Consider the following 14,711-nt stretch of genomic DNA (forward strand, 5'->3'; position numbering starts at 1 on the left):
CATGATAGCTGCTTCTTAGCGGTAGGTGTGGTGCTGAGGAGATCAGTTGAATGTGTTCAGCATGGAGGGTGGACATCCAGACTGAGTTTTGGCTGTGTTAGGCCTGAAGAGACGCCTAAGCTAGCCGGTATGTGCTAGCTAACTGTGTTATATTAGGATAATGGGTAGTTTGATGAGTCATGTTAGTATGAGAACAACTTTACCGAATGTGTCATAGTACTTCTGTGTTCTAGTTGAATGGTGGTGTATAGGAGAGAGTAAGCGTAGTAGTGTGATATTGTGGTAATCAGTAAAGTGTATGCGACCAGGCACACTCAATGATGTTGGGAATACCTACTAAATTCAACTTTTAACACAGTGACGCTATTAGGGCACATTCAATGACGTTGGGAATATCATCTTAATTGAACTCTAATACAGTGACGCTATTAGAGCATATTTCTAAGTTCAGCTTTAACACAGTGATGCTATTGGGGCACACTCAATGATGTTGGGAATACCGTCTAGATTCAACATTAGCACAGTGATGTTATTTGGGCATGCTTTCTAAGTTCAGCTTTAACACAGTGACACTATTAGGACACATTTTCTAAGTTCAATTTTAACAAGGTGACGTTAATATATAAAAATACATGAACCATAGATACATTTTGAAAAAAGTACAGAAACAGAGATGTGCCCTGTGATCCCAAGAATGAGTAGACATGGTGGCCCAAACCGGAAGGAGATATTAATGCAAGAAGGTGAGTGCTGCCAAATGAAATCTTAGGCCACCTATACTGTAGGTCAAAATGATGATTTCATTGAATCAATAGTTTGCCCCACAAACAAGCAGTAGTTGTATAGGAAAATGGTGTCATGAAAGAAATCCCTGCCTCGCTGTAACCACGGGTTACAATTATTTTCTGGACTCTATAGCTAAGACTGTGCAAGCTTTAGTACTGCCAGAGCCTCTAATGGCAATAACAATATATTCTAAATGAATAGAAAGAGTGGCACCCCTTAACCCAGCACCCGAGAATAAACATGGCAAAGGTCCATTTAAATTTTAACATATTTTTGTCATATAGTATGGATTATCTGGCTGTTTTTTTTTTGTTTTCATCCTCTATCAGTTGTCTACTGTATATATTCGTCTGTGGGTAAATGTTTTGCTGCTTACAAGTGGTGAATTGTGTTCCAAGGCTGCACTATATAAATTATTCAGTGTATAAAATCCTCATAAATCATAAGCAGGATCTACTAGATAGCACTGACATGTCCTCTAAATCCAGGATTAGTAGAAATCGCATATCATGCCCATGAACTCAAGTAGGGGATATTGGCAATTTCAGACAATGGGTTAACACATGAATGATCTTCAGCGCAATGTCATGACAGGGAGTGGCATAAGTAAAGAAAATCGTCAGTATGGATAAGATTTATACAATAGCAAGTTACTAAAGCATTACATATTCATTTTATATAGATCAGTGATGTCCCTAAAATCCTTGATGATAGCCATCCTTACTTCCTTGTTCTCTGTGAACTCTCAGCAGTAGTTGATAATGTAGACTACCAGTCACCAACAATCTAAATCGCTGCATGGTAGGTGCGATCAGCACCAGCTTGTTCAAATCATACCTTGCTAATTGCCACCAGTGTGTACAAATAGATGCCTCCAGAAGACCAACTCTACCCATCACCAAGGAGTCCCATAAGGATTCATCATCTCCCCCTTGGTATTCAATCTTTACATGGAACCACTTGGAAGCAACAACATCCACATCCACCAATACGGAGATAACACACAGCTCTAGTTCAACATATCCTCCATCGAAGAAAACCACATGCTCAAGCCCTGCCCCTCTTTGATTCACATTTAAATGTCGAGCACTAACCTGACGCTCAGCCTCTCCAAGAATGAATTCCTACTGCTGACCAACACCACCAAAAACCGTGACATTGAGACCTGGCTCTCTGATATGCAACTCGAGGGCTTTACACCCCAGCTGGCAACCTGTCCCAGGTCACATTGACAGAAATCTCTCCTTTAAACAGCACATAGCAAGCAGACACAAATGGCTTGGGACCAACTTTCTCTCCTGAAGAAAATCAAGCTCTTCATCAAAGAAAACAACGTCGTATCTGCTGAAATGAACTCTACCAGTGCAGGAAAGAAGTAACTATAAGACAGGCCTTCTCTGTCTACCCTTCAGAGCCTCCTCCCCATCAACATTAGACTAACACCTAAGCTTTGGTATTGATATAGTTCAGAAAGGAATATAAGATCCTATGTTTCAAGGAATGGCTCCTCCCTAACACCTAGGTCCACACACCCTCCACTCACCATCCTACCTGAGATTAGGTGATCTAATCCCCATTTATTCCTCAGCTGGTTGCTTCTAGATTGCTTTCTGACAAAATCACCACCCTCCACCACCCCTTTTAGCTCCTCACGCCCTTGTTTCTCTGATTCCCTCACCATTTATTCATTTTATTTATTTATTTGAATTTGTATAGCACACAGCGGCCCTGAGGCATTGTGGCGCTGTTACAGAAGGTTTTGCTTAGTACATACGTGCGTGAGTCAAGGAGCAGTACAAAAAAGGCATAGGGTACATTATATACAGAGAAGGAAGATGTGCATGTTATTTTTCAGGAAGTTTAGTTTCCTGTGGCAGTGGCAACATATATAAAAGCATATTGGGGGAGGGGGGTTAGTTGAACAGGTTGGTTTTTAGCAGTTTGCGGAAAACATTGTATGATTCTTCATTTCTTAGTGCTGCGGGAGGGTATTCTAGTTCTTGGGGGCTAGGTGTAGGAAGCTGGAGCCACCAGCCTTTACCCTTTTGAAGAGTGGGACCTGGATCTGGTTGGCGAGATGAGATCTGATAGGTCTAGATGATGGGTTGCGGGTGATCTTTTCTGAGAGATAAGGCGGGGCATTAAGTGACAGGCACTTTTCTGTGATGGCTATAGTTTTAAAGAGGATGCATACTCTGATGGGTAACCAGTGTGCGTCTTTCCTGGCCAGGGAGATGTTTTCCCTTTTGGGTAGCTCAATGCTGCTCTAAGGGCATTGTTTTGTGTTTTTTGCTGATGTGCCAATGAAGAGTGCATTGCAGTAGTCAAGCTTGGTGCCTACTCTGGCTCTGGCAATTGATAGGTGGTTTTTGGGTAGACAGGAACGGCTTGACAGCGTTAATGATTTTTGTGGTGAGGGCAGCGGAGGAGGCTATGGCGCTGACCTGACGTGTCATGGTTAGGGAGGAGTCGAGGTATAACCCTAGGGTGTTGACTGATGTTGATGCAATAATGGTGGTGTTGTCAATGTTAAAAGTGCTGTATTGAGGGGAGAGTTTCTTGAGTAATTCTTTAGTGCCTACCACAAGTATCTCTGTTTTATCTCCATTGAGAAAGAGGCCGTTGGCTGCCATCCAAGTTTGGATGGCTGTGTAGATGTTGGTCAGAGCTGTGGCGTCTTGTTCGTAGATGCCAGTCAAGGGGAAAAGGGTATCGTCGGCATAGTATGTTCTACCCCAATATGTTTGTAAAGTGCTCCTTTGTTTCCTGAAGCTAGGTCTGTGCTCAATAAGTACCATAATAATAATAATAATAATAATAATAATAATAATAATAATAGTTTTCTGTCTTGCTATGCCAAGGATGAAGCCATGATATGACAGAGGTACACCCTGCAGTGCTAGCATCTGTCACAAACTGTCATCTAGTACCAGCACAGGCTCATTTGGTTAGATAGACATTGCAATCATATGCAGATCAGGCCCAGTTTGGCATATATGTACTCAGCATCTGCAAGATATAGCTTCACTTACCCAGTCATGTCCATCCTCCTCAAAACTCGTGTTCATCCTCACCAACATACATTCTGCCATTACTGTTTGTTAAGATGGATTTCTGAACTCTGACCTGGTGGGCAGAGTTTCAGAAGGCCAGCCTAGTTGCTTGGAACAGGGTATCCTTCTGGACAATACAGACCAATCAAAGTATCCTTGGTCAGGTAGGTCTCAGGAGGGTTGAGGGTGATCGAAAGTCCACAATGAGCACACACAGTAAACAACACCACAAATTACTAGCAGTCAGGTGTATATACCAAAAATACTTATACATTTATTAAAGCCCTTTTAAGTCAATGACAAATGGAAACCACAGCAATATTAACAATACTAACACAACACTATACTAGGGAACATATATACCGCAACTATTGCCCTAAAGGAATATTCAACAAATAAAGATCCACAACCTGTAACAGAAGAGGGTCAAACAGTGCAAATATACTTTAGGCAATTCTTCAAGAGTCTCAACACTAACTAATAGGCAGTCCAATCCCTATGAAGTGTGGAGCCTTGTGCTCAAAAGTACGTTCAGCGTGACAGCACTTGATTGTGTGTTAAAGTACACAATGGGTCTCATCAAGGGGCTGGATTGTCACAGAAAGGGATGTAAGGCGATGGAAAATAGAGTTCCACTATTCAAGGAGGGTCTCCACAAGGGCACAGAGCTATTTCCAGGAATCATGAATAGGATGGTAGCGCAGGAGAGGGGCCCTTGGGGGACATTCGTGCATAATAGACTATGGATGGGCCAGGGGCCACTAAAAAGAGTTTTGCAAGAGCTCACCACCCTCCGGACCAAACTTTACCAGTCAAGTCCAGGTCGCGTGCAGGTTCGAGTCCAGCAGTTGCGCGTCCCTCCAGCTTTCAGGGTCTGCGTTCTGGGACCTCAGCCCACTGCGGGACAGTGGTGATTTCTCTGCTTCTGGGGAGGTGATTGGGCCAGTTCCACTGCAGCTTGTCTTAAGGTACAGGGGGGCAACGCAGCAAGGCACCAACAAAGCTCGGCACCACAACGGGGCAACATGGGTACCGCATAGGCTCAGGTTCAGGATTTCTCTCCTAATTCCAGACCTAGGATTGCTAGGTGTATGAAACTCGGCAGGAGAGTGCCTCCTACAAAAAGTGTTTGGTTCCCAAAGTCTAGGATCGAAACTCAAGACGACAGTGGTTCCAAGGCAAATGTCCCATACGAGTTTGTCAGTTCACTGGGCGGTCCAAGAACACTTCTGAATGGGGCTTGTTTGCACGATAAGCAGAAGCTGCCGAGATTAGATAGTCCCAACACTTCAATGGGTCGAAGCACCCTTGCAGGCCTTCTGTGATTGTTGAGAAACAGTGGCTCTGACAGGACAACAGCAGGGTCAGGGAGTCAAACCTCCCAGTGGATCACCAGCAGTTCCACAGATCTGTTTCTTCGGTTCAGGATACTTGGCTCCTTTACTGAGTTCAGTGTGAGCCCAGAAGATCGACCTGGAATAGGTCTAAAGTGCCTTTTCTTATACAAAATCTCCTTTGCCTCCAGAATGAAGAAAAACCAATAGGAGATCTGCTCACATTCAACCATATCAGACGTGGACCAATCATGGACGATGGTGGTCCCAGTCATCCCGGCACACCAGACATCCAGGCACCCAGTATGTGTATTGGAAGAAGACAGCGCCAGTGCCCCTTTCTGGGCACACATTCACAAGGCATGCAGAATCCCACAAAAGCTTCAGTTTGCGCGGGGGTCTGCATAACCAAATAAGAAATGTCCCTGGTCTGCTCGAACAGGGGAAGGCAAAGGGACAAATTGGCCAAAGGACCAAAAGAAAAATACCTTGTGGCATGGCCATTTTAGGCACTGGCCACTGTCCTGGGCCAAACACAGTAAATGCTGTTTGGACCATTGAAAAGAGTCAAAATGCTTTAAAAATATCTGCTACCACCAGCTCTGTCCTGGACACACTTGTACATTCACCAAAAATCCTTTGAGGGTGTCTAGGGCCTTAACAATGAAAAAGAAACTGCAGCGCACTGTACAGGAAGGTACATTTTGCATGATAAAATGTTGCCAAGAAATAGCAACAACGTGAAAGACTAAGGTAAACAAAGTCTCCAATTTCCCCTTAACGAGATGAGCAAAAGCCAAGCGGAGAACAGCAGAAGGCTGGGCTCCACCGGTAAAAGTTCACAACTGAAGGGAAAATTACCCATAAATGGAAATCTTTCCAAAAACTGCTGATTATGTAGACCTTCTCAACATCCTCTGCTCAATATCCTCTCCAGATGAGTGTGCTAGAACAGAACATTCCATTAGCGATTTGGCTCATAGCTCTCAATTAGAGAACATTTCTTTATGCTTTCTCGAAGATTTCTTTAAGATTTCTTCTCCCTGCTTCCACTGTGTCATCTGTCGCCACCCCCCTGAAACAGCCCATGTAACTTTCTAGCCCCCAGCAAATTTTGGAGACCATTCTGCTTTGCAGGGCATCCAGAGGCCCAGGGAAGGAATATGTTACTTTCCATCACCTCCTTTCTTCCCTTTTCCTGCTTCAAACAATGAGCATGTATTTTCAAGGACCATCGTAATGTTGCAATGCGTGCTCTGAAACTTGCCCTGAAACTTTCCTTCCAAAGTGCTTTTTAATTTTACATTATTTTCAGAACCATTATTTTCTGACTGCATCAATGCCCGTGTTCATGCCTGCCTCCTCTGGCCTGTAACCTAACAAATCCAACCAACTCTATTTACCCCAAGGCTAATTGTTAGTACCAAATGGTGGCCCAATACTAAGTTTTGGTAACTACAGCACAAACCCTCCAGCTTCATAAAAATAACAGGACCCAGCTAAAACTCAGGCTTTTTGCAGAAGAATTAGCACTTTCAAGAACAAAATCTAGTTACCTGGTACTCATTTTTATTAACAGCTACTAAGGTGTTACAGATGATTCATGAGTGTATTTGGGCATTCTAAAATCAGTCATCTTGACTGAGGCATTTTTCACCCAACATAATGCCATTCTTTCTGATAGGTTCCATGGCCAAGGTCTTCATTAGGGCACCCGTTGTGTAAGTATCAGTAATGTGTTTCCTCATTTTTACAGGGTACATCTTTCTCATAAGAAAGTTTGAGAATGGACAATGAACTGTTTGCTGACTTTGAATCTTTCCAATTGCATTTAAATGCATACACAGTGATCTCAAGGCAAACAAGTATATGGATGCTAGAAGACCACAATGAATACCATTATTGTGTTCATAATTGTTTTACCCCTGAGGAATGTCCAGCATTTAAAGCAGTTAGGACAGAAACATTCACGGTTGGGTGCATAATATATACATGTTTGTTTTGTATCTGTGGCACATAATGTAAGTACAATGTAAATTCCATTTTGTAGGGTCTTGTCCGGAATACACATTATTCTCATTGTGTATCCATGGCTTATAATGATTATGCAAAACCTTCAAAAATTATTTCTCCCATACCCAATAGAAAAGTGAATTCTTTAGGATTTTTCACATTTGTGGTTGGTCTCACAGATATATACGTTTGTTTTCAGTTGGTTATTTAATACTGTCTTTTTGATTTATTATAGAATGAGGACCCTTTTCAAGTCTTTCTAATATTTATCATTTGTCACGTTCAAATTACTTTCGTGTTTTGGGTTATTAAATATCTAATTTCAGATTTAACAATGTTCAATGAATAAAATATGAGGAAATAGTACAGATTAATATTAAGGAAACTATACTTATGACATTTAAACATTCTCCTTTCTTGCGTATGGTATGCTTCATTAGGGCAGACAGCAATTATCCTACAGCCTATAGGCCCACATTAAGTAAACTTGTGGTGGATGCAATCAAAGAAATGTAGCTTATGGGTGCGTCTTAAAGTCAATAGTCATCCTAGCAATGGTGAAAATGGTTGGTCTACTATAGGATTTCAAGTTACGTAGACATATAACATTATCATAATGGAGAGACTGTCAAGTGTAGAGATTCAAAGTTGAATTTCAACTCAGTGATTAGCTGTCAGACTTTTCTGGTCTAAAACCGATTGGGGGTGGCAAGTTCCATGAGGGGGGATTCTGCTGCACTTGATATTTTAACTGCTGTGTGACTCCATGGCATGAACTCTCAGTCAGCTATCTCCCTAACATGAATTAACACATTTCTGTGCTTGAAAGTTTTCTGATATAACTGATCCGATTTGGTGTAATAAAGAAAGAATTAGGAAGAATATTACCGGTCAATGACATAATATTTCAAATGGAACATAATCCTCAAGAAGGTATTTCCATACCAACTAGTGAACTCTGTTGACTCGCAAGTAAGTTGAGATTATTCTATACAATGGCAGGGGACTTACTGATGGAAAGAATCCAGTACTGCAGTTTCAGTCTTTCTTAATGTCATGTAATACCTTTGTCTTTTACACACTGCTGCCATTTTTTTCTAATGTGAAAGACTAGCCGGGCACTACACCAGAGGTTCTATCATTGCAATACTAGGCAATGCACACTTGATTAAACTGACAACAAGCCTATGTTACAAGGTACATGTGTTTGCTCAGAGGAACGTGATAGTCCACTACCACCTGCAAAAGCATTACTGAATTATGAAAAAGAACCATTATCTTAGTGGGATAACAAGTGAAGGTAGAAACGTTTTAATGTCAGTTCATTGTTATTATGACAAGATCACATTTTCACTCACACATTCAGTTAATCAGTTTGGTATGAGGCATTTAAATTACATTTCATATTTCGTTCCACAAAGACATGGGTGGGAGATATGATGCACTCATTCAGCCAAAGCAGCCTAGTATTGTTTCCTTTATTGATTTTTTCTAAAGTATTACATATTTTTCAAAAAACTAAATATTTGACATACAAACAGGTCAGAACTATTGACACAAATTGCCTTAAGTAAACACTTTAATTGAACATATACAAAATAGACAGGTAAGTACTTATTATGTGCATTTCGGTTAATAAATATGGCATTTTTTTTTGCTATTTTTCAATACCGATAGAAAATTTAAAAAAAAAGAAAATTCTTAACATAACCTTCCCGGTCAATGAACTAAACACACACTTTGCAGACTTCCCCACCACAGGGAATGCCTTGTGCCTCCTGAAATTATTCAGCAACTCTGCTATCAAACTATTGGACACTCGAGCCCCCCTGAAATCCAGCCAGGCTAAAACAAAACCATCCGCCCAATGATACACCCATTCTAGCCTCCAACAAACACTCAGAGCCCTGGAGAAATGGTGTCAAAAAATACCATAACAACGGGAGACCTCACCAACCTCAAATCTCTGTGTGCAAACTGTAGGATTCTGATTAGCGAGGCCAAAGCTGCTTTCTAGTCCACCACCATTGTGGCAGCATCTAACAGGTGCAAAGCCATCTTTGAAGTAGTAGACCAGTGTACCAAATCCTCACCCGACCCCAAGGTACCAGCAATTGCGACAGAATCAACACATGTTTTACAGACAAAATAGACAAAATCAGCCTCTCATAGAATTTAAAAGTGAATAAAATCACACAAAAGTGCCATTACATGCCCAGGGTGCAGCATCTGCAACAGGGACAGCACCCATAGTAGAGACCACTATATGGGTATCAGCAGTGGCCCAGCCACTGGCCATAGTCTTTTAGCCTATTTCTTGCAACAGGCACAGTAAACACTGCTGAAGGACATGGCAGTGGCCCACATTTTGTCTAATATGAGGATTGTGTACAGTGGACATTGCCCATGGGATCTGGGTAGTTACTAGGGAGAGGGAAATGGCCATGGCTGTAGGCTAGAGCCATGGACCCACTGATCATGGCAGAAGGCCATGGGCATTTGGCCTCTGTCTAAGTAAATGGTGTGGCATGGACAGTCTGTTCTATGTCATTTCATCGACAGCTACTTTTTCGATGGGTTTGTAAAGATTTTTTTTTTAAATAATTGTATTCCTTTTATTCCAACAAACAATACAAATCAAACTTGCAGTGCATATAATAACATCTTAAACATACATTACTTCATCATGTCCACTGCTTCTCCCTCCCCCCCTCTTTCGAGCCTACTTCCTATCATGTTTCGTTTCTGCACCTTGTAATTGGGATTCCTCTTCCATGATTTCCGCTGGGTCTCACGTTGGCCCAAATAACTCTGCTATTAGTAGTTTCCAGGCCATCAGGGTCTCTGTTTCCTCCTCCCCCCCGACATTGCTTGCTTCTTGCCATACCATGGTTTCTGCTTCAGCCCATTTCTGTAAATCTTTCCACCATGCTTCTAGTGTGGTCTATGCATGCCTTCTACCCCATAGCAATTCTCCTCTTTGCGAGTACATAAGCTAAGTATTTTAGTTTTCTCACATGCTTAAGTTTACGTGGTCTAGGAAACCCTCCTATCAAGCAGGCCCACACTGTGTCCACCACAATATTGATGCCTTTTTCCGCTAGCCTGTGTGCCACTTCACCCCAAAAACGCTCAATGACTGGGCATGACCAAAACATATGCACCATTCCGGCATTCTCCTCATCACATTTAGGACATGCTTGTCGTCTTGCATCTTTGAATTTAGCTATTCTCTGGGGTGTCATATACGCCCTATGTGTAATATATAATTGCATCTGTTGTAGTCTCGCGTCACTTGACACCTTTTTGAGATACCCTTGGGCCCGTTCCCAAATCCCATCACTCATTGGGGCCCCACCTTCCTTCTCCAGATCCAGTCTCAATTGTGCCACTTCCTTTCCCACCTTGGACATCATCATCTCATATATTCTGGATATCTCGTGTCCCCCTTCTGCTATGCCATATATTGGCGTCTGGTTCTTCTCCTAGTACTACCTCAGACCATGTCTCCTTGATTCTCCACACCACTCTATGATATGAGATATACTGGCCTCTATGTAACCAGGTTTCGTCCCCCGACACTTAGAAATCTATTATAGTCCCCTCTTGCCATATGTGACCCATTGTTGCTAACCCTACCGGTTCCCAGTGTTTCCTAATCATCATCCCTAGTTGCTTTTCTGTACCCGCCAGCGCCACTAATGGTACTTGCGGGGAACACGGGAACGGGTTCTCCATCAGCTGACAGGCCCTGCGCCACATCTTCCACCCAAGTATCATCATCTTTGGGCGCCCTTCCATATCTGACTTGGGCAGCCACATCATTTCCTTTAAATAGTATGGAGCACAGTCGTGTCTGAACAGCCTGGACTCAGAAGTCTCTTCAGAGAGCCCTTTAGCTACATATTGCAGCTGGCTTGCTATGTAATACACTTCATAATTTGGCAGTTTTATACCCCCTTTCTCATGTGAGTTTTGTAGCTTCCAGAGGGCCACTCTATTTCTCGTTCCATGCCAAAGGAAGTCCCTGCATATGCCGTCTAACCTAGTAAAGAACCTCCTTGCTATCAGGTATGGTATGTTCCCAAAGTAATGCTAGAGTCTTGGTAGGACCACCATCTTCAACATTGCACAGCGCCCCATCATTGCCAAAGGTAGCGTCACCCAGAACTTTATGCTGTTTTCGATTTTCTTGATCGCTACCTCTGTATTATTCTGATGTTCCTCATCCACCGTATGGTATATATCTATCCCAAGATATCGAAATGTGCTAACCTCCCATGGTATCTGTAGCACCGGTAGCTGTTTTAACGGAATCCCTTTATACCTACCCAATGGGAATATGCTAGATGTTTGAGGGTTTACAGCTATACCAGACAACCTTGCGTATCTATCCATCACCTCCAGAATGTACTGGAGGTTTTCTTCCGGGTGTCGTAAATACAGCAACATATCATCTGCATACAAGGAGATTAAGTGTGATTCCCCTCCCACGATGATGCCTATCGTGTCGTACTGTTGCCTCAGGTATATCGCCAGGGGTTCCAAAGCCAAAATATACAGCATAGGAGACCACGGACATCCCTGTCTAGTGCCCCTACGCAGTTGCCACCTCTCTGATATCACTGCTCCTGTTTTAACTCTTGCCAATGGCTCACTATATAACATATTTGCCCACCGCAGATACCTGGACCCCATTACATAAGCAGCTAAGGCCGCCATCAGCCACGGCCATTTGACTGAGTCAAAGGCCTTTATTGCATCTAACGATACAATTGCCAATTCGCCTTCGTCCTCACTTACATGCTCAATGACTCTATGGAGTCGCCTAAGATTATTGGATATGTTCCTGTTTGGAACATAGCCAGTCTGCTCTGGGTATATTAGTTTACCAATAACCCTCCTTAGTCTGTTTGCCAAGACAGCTGTCAATATTTTACTGTCCTGATTTAGCATTGATAGGGGCCTATATGAGCCACAGCTGTGACCAGGCTTATCAGGCTTGGGAAGCGGTATAATTATAGCTTCTCTGAGGGACTCTGGCAGCCTTCCTACTTCATATGCTTCATTCAGCATCACTAAGAGCGGGGGGAGCTCCTCTTCCTTATATGTTTTATAGAATTTGCTTGGGAATCCATCAGACCCCGGAGTCTTGCTAGTGGGCAACTGCCTCACTACCTCTTCTAATTCCTCTAAAGTGATTGGAGCGTCCAGCTCCTCTCGTTCTTCAGCACTGATCTGCGGCAGTCTCATGTCCTCCAGTGTTTCTGTTATTTCTGTGCGATTGCTCTCCTCCTTATCTCCGTATAGGAGTCTGTAATATTCTACAAATTCCTGGTTAACTCCTTCCTGGGTATCCACTATGTTCCCATCTTCACCCGTTATAGTTCTGATTATGGGTCTGGGGGTCTCACTCTTGTATAACAATGCCAAGACCCGCCCTGGTTTGTCCCCTCCTGCATGCTGTATCTCTATGTACTTTTTATAGTTAAGGTTACACAGCCTCTCCCAATGCCCTGCACATTTCTGCTGCAGCCTAAGTATTTTCCCATTGTCTTCCTTTGTATTACCTCCTCCCCTTAAAGCCCTTTCCAACTCCTTCTTCGTATCTTGTAGTTCCGCCAGGACCCCTCCTTGTAGCCCCTTGGACTTTGCTATAGCTACCCCCCTCATCACCACTTTAAAAGCGTCCCAGAGCGTACCCGCTGAGTCCACACTGCCAGCATTGATCTCAAAGTAGTTTATAATCTCCTCCCTCATATCCTCCCTAAAAATGGTATCTTTTAGCGCCTCTGCTCTGAGGCGCTATGTCGGAATCCTTGCTCTCGGGGTTCGATACTGCCACCCTAGGAGTAATGGCGAGTGGTCTGAGAGGACCCTCGCTTTGTATTCCGTCTGCGTAATCTCTGTCATTAGCTCCCGTGTAGAAAACATATAGTCCAACCTAGTATGTAGATTTTGTGGAGCTGAATAGTGTGAATATTTTCTTTCTTGGAGGTGGTGTGACCTCCATACATCCTCAAACCCGAAATCCTCCAGCAGTGTCTGCAGCGCTTTAGCAGCTGGGGCGGTCTATCCATTTTACCATCTGATCTGTCTACCTTAGGGTTTAACACGCAATTAAAGTCTCCTCCCCAAATCACCACACCTCCCGCGCACGTGCTAAGGTTGTTACACAAGGTTCTAAAATATGCCGCCGTGTTTTGGTTCAGGTCATACGTATTTATAATGCTTATCTCCCTGTTTTCCACCAGTCCTCTCATTATGACCATCCTTTGTCCGGCTCCACTATCGTCTGTAACAGCTGGAACGGGACATGCAGCGCCACCCAGATCATCACTCCCCTGGCATTAGCTGAATATGATGCACCCACTGCAGTCCCCCCCATTTCTTCCTGATCATCTTCATCTTATCCTGCTTCAGGTGAGTCTCCTGCAGCAGGGCTATACCTATTTTCTGTCTGCGTAGGTACAGCATAACCTTGTTTCTCTTTAGTTAGCTATTAAGGCCCCTGACGTTCCAAGTAATTATCTTAAGATCCCCCATGGCTTGTTAGGGTCCCGCTCCTCCCACCACAAGTGCAGTCCAACGCCAAGTGTATTTCCCTTTCTTGTAGGCTTGTTTGCCAACTTATACTCCCCCCTAACTAAAAACACATCAAACACCCAAACCTCCCTCCCTCCCACCTCCCTTTCACTGCCCCAACTCACTCCCCTGCATCCCATACCCCCTCAACACCCTCCCAACTGTTGTCCAGCTCCATCCCTGGATCTCAGGCACTCTCGCATCTAGCCCTTTTCTGGCAATAGCCTGTACTTGCGGCTCTGCAGGGTGAAGTCGCCCTAATGGCTGTCCTACTACTACTTCCGAGGGGTAGGTTGCCTCCATCTTGCTGCTCCTGTTTGCTTTTAATTCAGCGTGCTTAGTGCTACCCAATTTACTTTTGCATCTTATTTTCCAGTCCAACAAGTCCAACAAGTCCAAGAAACCCATGTTACAATTTTCAATATTCTCTGTCTTCGCCCCTCCCCTGTTATCCATACCACTGTCTTTTCCAGGCCTCCCCCTGCCATCCTGTTATTATACATGATGTATCCCCATCACTTTTCATGATCCTCGCGATCTTGCTCCTCATCTTGTTCTGGGCAGCCCTGCGTGTCCATCCATGCTGCTGCTTCCTCCGGGGTATCAAAAAATATGCCCTACTTTTATGCAGGACTTTGAGTTTCACAGGATACAAAAGCATGTACTTGATTCCAGCTTTGCGCAGTCTCCTCTTGACCGCCACATAGCTATAACGCTGCCTCTGCACCAGCATGGTGTAATCAGGATATGCCGTGATGCTTGCAGATGCCCTCTTTATCGTTCCACCTTTGCGAAAATACTCCAAGATCTTCTCTCTGTCTTTGTAGTTCAGGATCTTAGCTATTATTGCCTGAGGGGGGGCTCCAGGTCGTGGTTTCCTTATCAGGGCCCTGTGCACTTGTTCAACAGTAAATCCTTGTGAAAGCTTGTCGGCTCCTAA

The 14,711-nt window shown here is 43.5% G+C and overlaps 1 protein-coding gene across 1 annotated transcript in view; it reads right to left on the reverse strand.

The window, feature by feature from the left end:
* The window catches only part of ZNF804B (zinc finger protein 804B), a 1,261,227-nt gene that overhangs the window by 999,188 nt on the left and 247,328 nt on the right, over positions 1–14,711 (reverse strand). The gene's annotated exons all lie outside the window — the stretch shown is intronic.

This window comes from Ambystoma mexicanum, chromosome 2q (genome assembly GCF_040938575.1).
Source record: "Ambystoma mexicanum isolate Mex_15411 chromosome 2q, UKY_AmexF1_1, whole genome shotgun sequence".
Lineage (NCBI taxonomy): Eukaryota > Metazoa > Chordata > Amphibia > Caudata > Ambystomatidae > Ambystoma > Ambystoma mexicanum.